General features: G+C 45.0%; 1 protein-coding gene across 1 annotated transcript in view; it reads right to left on the reverse strand.

The window, feature by feature from the left end:
• Positions 1 to 2026, reverse strand: part of entpd6 (ectonucleoside triphosphate diphosphohydrolase 6) — a 45815-nt gene extending 43789 nt beyond the window's left edge. Inside the window, exon 1 of the mRNA XM_037680688.1 lies at positions 1975 to 2026. The gene's annotated coding sequence lies outside the window, so the exon portion shown is untranslated. The remainder of the gene's footprint in view (positions 1 to 1974) is intronic.
• Between the last annotated feature and the right edge of the window lie 2567 nt (positions 2027 to 4593).

Consider the following 4593-nt stretch of genomic DNA (forward strand, 5'->3'; position numbering starts at 1 on the left):
TATATATATATTTATTTACAAAATCCATAAAACAATGTTATATGAGGAGTGGTGGCGCCAAGATTATAGAAGGCGAGCTTGTGATCAGAAGCTCCTCAGCTCGTATACCCCTCGCTGAGCAGAATGGTCCGCTGCAGCAGGACGTCAGAGCGTCTGCCATATTGGATGGGGCAGATCTGCCGGTCTATAGGATATGGACTGAACTTGACAAAGCACCGTTCCACAAAGTGTTTTAAGATAATGCCTGTCATTCACAAACTAATATATTTTGAAAACAGACACAAAATACAACATTTGTAACTTTTAATGTGATTATTAAAAATGTTTACTCCTTAAATGTTTAGGTTATACTGTAGGTAAACGATAAACCAACATAATATAACGAGTGAACTTTGGTGATTTGAACCACTTTGGCATGACTGTCTCAGAGTTGACGGGGGAGAGGGCAGGTCCCGGGAGAATTCTTATCAACAGCAAACTGTGTTTTTCCACTATGGGAGTATGCCGTTTGTGGGACTTAGTTTGTTTGGTGGCTGCTCAGAAAGAAACCATCCAGATGACCTGACTGAACAATGATGATTTTTACCTGGATTACTGAGCATAAACTTTGGTGCAATGTAGGCCTACTGTCTGTATTCTTTTGAGTGTTTACTACTAACGTGTGCAACACTACTGTGGTGATAAACAGATATATTCATATTTAACATTTAATCTGTCTACAATAAACAGATCCCGAAATGTAGATGTGATGTGGATTTTCTGAATAAAGTGCACTAACTTTCACATTTAACCTATTTTGAATTGATTTTATTCACATCGATAAACCAGCCAATGGGAGCACAAGCCTGTGCAAATCTTTTGACGGGCCCAAGCCCAGGTAAATGGTGAGGGTTGTGTCAGGAAGGGCATCCAATGTAAAATACTTTTCCCAAAACCATAATCCAAGTTCATCAAAGTGATACCATACTGGATTGGTCGAGGCCCAGGTTAACAATGACCGCCGTCGGTGCTGCTGACATACTGTGCCAGTGGATATTGTGCTACTGTTAGTCGAAGACCACAAGGAGGGAAATGTGTCAGAAGACAGAAGAAGAGGAAAGTCAAGAATGTAGGACTGAGGGTTGCAACTCTAAATGTGGGGACAATGAAAGGCGAAGGTAGAGAGCTGGCTGACATGATGCAGATAAGGAAGGTAGATGTTTTATGTGTTCAAGAGACCGAGTGAAAGGGCAGAAAGGCTCGCAGCATTGGAGCAGGATTTAACCTGTTTTATCATGATGCGGATAGAAAGAGAAATAGAGTAGGGGTGATCCTGAAGGAGGAGTTAGCAAAGAATGTAGTAGAGGTGAAAAGAGTGTCAGATAGGGTGATGTGCCTGAAGGTAGAAGTAGAAGGTCTGATGCTAAACATTGTCAGTGGTTATGCTCCACAGGTTGGATGTGATGGGGAGGATAAAGATACATTTTAGAAGGATCTGGATGAAGTGATAGGGAGGAAAGAGTGGCAGTCAGAGCAGACCTGAATAGACAGGTTGGTAAAGGAAACAGAGGGGATGAGGAAGTGATAGGTAGGTTTTTTGTCAAGGAAAGAAACTAGAAAAGACAGATGGTGGTGGATTTTGCCAAGAGAATGGAAATGGCTGTAGTCAACACTTTTTTCCAAAAGAGGGAGGGACATAGAGTGATCAATAAAAGTGGAGGAAGGAGTACGCAAGTCGACTACATTCTGTACAGAAGAGGAAACCTGAGGGAGATTGAAGACTGTAAGGTTGTTGTAACAGATCAGGGAATGACAGTACCACTGACTGCAGTTCCCTGCTCCAAGATGGCCGCCAATTACCACCAGCTGTCGGCCGTATACCTGATGAGATCAAGGCTGCAGTCAAGTGCTACTCTTCACTGGTGCATTAAGCCTTTTATGGTATTTATGCCTCCAGCCAGTGTTGTTGAGTATTTTAAGATACAAAGTACTTACCATATCCTTGTGTCTACAGCTATCCTGCCTCCTTGGGTCCCATCTCATTCTGGTTCTTCCTCGGTCCTGTTCCTCATTCCTCGTGCCTTGCATTCCAGCCACTTGCCTGTCCTGCCTGCCTTGTCTGCCCTGCCTGGTTCCTCATCTCTGGAGCTATTTTTGGATTCAACTCTGTGCCACACCACTACATTCCATCCTGTAAGAGAAATACAACCGGATCAATATCAATCATTCAAATTCTTAATCCAGACTCACCTAACCCTCTTCTTTCTTTCTCAGGAGCTCCAGCAGATCATCTGTATATATTACTGCACTGTAAATAATAAACACTGTTCTAGAGTTACATTCGGGTTCAAAAAATCCGAACTGACCTGGCCCCAGCCGCAGCCATCATCTCCGCACCCCACCCGATACAACCAATTAACAGTAATTACAGGTCCGAACCCAAAACCCCTCCCCCAACATTTTTAATTAAGCTTTGACTGCGTATATCACCGACTGCTGGCAGATGTGTGGTTGAGTAAAGGGGGCAGAAGATCGGAGCTGAGGAGCCGACAATGCACATTACATGCTTCCCCTGCTTCTGCCTGCATTGGACCCTGCTCTGACATGTCACATTAAGCACAATATTATGGCCAAGCCAGGTTCGAATCTGGGTCAGGCGGGGCCGGGCTCTGGGCTCCAGGTTTGGGTTAGAAATTACAGTTCTACACTGTTCCTTTTCTATTCTGAGTCTTGTCTGGTTTCTGGGTCTTGTACCAATCTGGGTTCCTCGAATCATAATAGAAATGCTCCAGCCAAACAGGACCCAGAACGAGACCAGGAGTGAGCAAGCTCCCATCTGCCTCACAGGTGGAACGCATTGACAAATTAGAAGAGATGCTACAGCAAATCTTGGCCCAGCAACAAGGAGCCCAGTCCAACATGCAGGAACTTGGAGGTATGGTTTATGCTATTAATCAGATACTTTTGCCTTCTCCTCCTACAGTTTCCACCATTCCACCGACCCCAAGTCCCTCCAATATGACTCCCGAGTCGAACATCATCACTCAACATGTAATCATAAAACTTTCTGAGTTCTTCTCGGGAGATCCTGACTATTTGGAGGATTCCTCATCCAATGTAAACTTACATTCAATGGGGCCCCTCTACTCTGCATGTCAAATATTGCAAAGATCACAGTTCACCAGCCAAATTAAAGGTAACGCATTCCGGTGGGCTAACTCATTCCTGCAATCCCATGATCTAGACCCTGTGTCTTACAAACTATTCTTAAAAGATCTAAAAATGTTAAACCTGGTCCTCTGGACATTCAAAAACCAAACAAAGCAACAACAACAAAAAATGTAGAAACGTTTCGTCTTTCATCCGAAAGACTTCCTCAGTCTGAGGTGCTGTATTCAGCTCAGTCTTATAAATAGCACCTTCTCAGAGTGGATCAACCAGTTTTGCTGCCGACAACCAAAACCAGCTGCTCACATGATCAAGAAGGACCATCAGCCTAACAATGCATCATTAGCACACTGATGGCTGTTTACTATTCACAGAGGGCTGATTGATACTAGCAATAACAGCATTGTAAGAGTGGGACAGTTGAACACAGAGGCCTCCACCCTATTTAATGATGGACTATTTCTTTCTCAAAGATGGCCTCCTTTATTCCTCTCTCAAACCACCGTTCCTCTCTATCCAGGATGTGAACATCTTCATCCCTGAAAGAGTGACCGCTGGCCTGGAGATGAGTGTAGACTGCAGAGTCCTGGCCTGATGTTGTTGCTCTTCTGTGCTGGGCCATCCTTTTGGCCAGTGGCTGTTTAGTTTCCCCGATGTAAGATTGATCACAGCCCTCCTGACACTGAACAGCATACTGTAATGATTAAGGTTGGATCAGAACCACAAGAATCCAGAGCAGTTTAAAAAGGTTTATTAAATAAACAAAGAGCTGCCACTCTCGGCTGGTGTTGGAAGACAAGGAGCCGGCGCTGGGTCTTGTAAGTCTCAATGGGCCGGGGCAGAGCACTGAACAGCGCTGAAACGTCACCGAGGGGCAGTGTACGTCGGTGGTCTTGGATGGGCGATCCAGAGGCAGAGTCGTGGGCAGAAACAAGGTTGGCAACAGGATCTGATAAAGACGACAGTACCAAAGAGCAAGGCAAAAACTCCGAGTCCAAAAACAAGCAGGTAAAGGAAGCAAAAAGGCAGATAAGCAGAGGTACAAAAGGGGCAAGACAAAAATCAGAAGTCGAGGGGCAGGCAGGAGACTGTGAACAAGATCAGGATACTAGAGAGAAATGCTGGAAGACTACTCAAAGGTTTTCGATATTCTGGCACCAGACTGTGAGGGAGAGAAGCTTTTAAGCACCAGAGCACAGGTGTTTCCCATGAACACTAACAAGCTGCAGTGAGAGGACATGTGACAGACAGAAAGCTGCAGATAGGAAGCAGAGCTGACAGAAACCAAATGAAACATAGAGAGCACTAGAACCCAAGCAGTGAAAAGAGTGTTTTAGCAAAGATTAAAGTGTGCATTGTGACAGATCCCCACCTCAAGGCACGGCTCCAGACGTGCCACCTGGTTGGTCCGGATGCCGTCTGTGAAAATCCCGGATGAGGCTGCGG

Source organism: Nematolebias whitei, chromosome 1 (genome assembly GCF_014905685.2).
Source record: "Nematolebias whitei isolate Nwh7 chromosome 1, NemWhi1, whole genome shotgun sequence".
Lineage (NCBI taxonomy): Eukaryota > Metazoa > Chordata > Actinopteri > Cyprinodontiformes > Rivulidae > Nematolebias > Nematolebias whitei.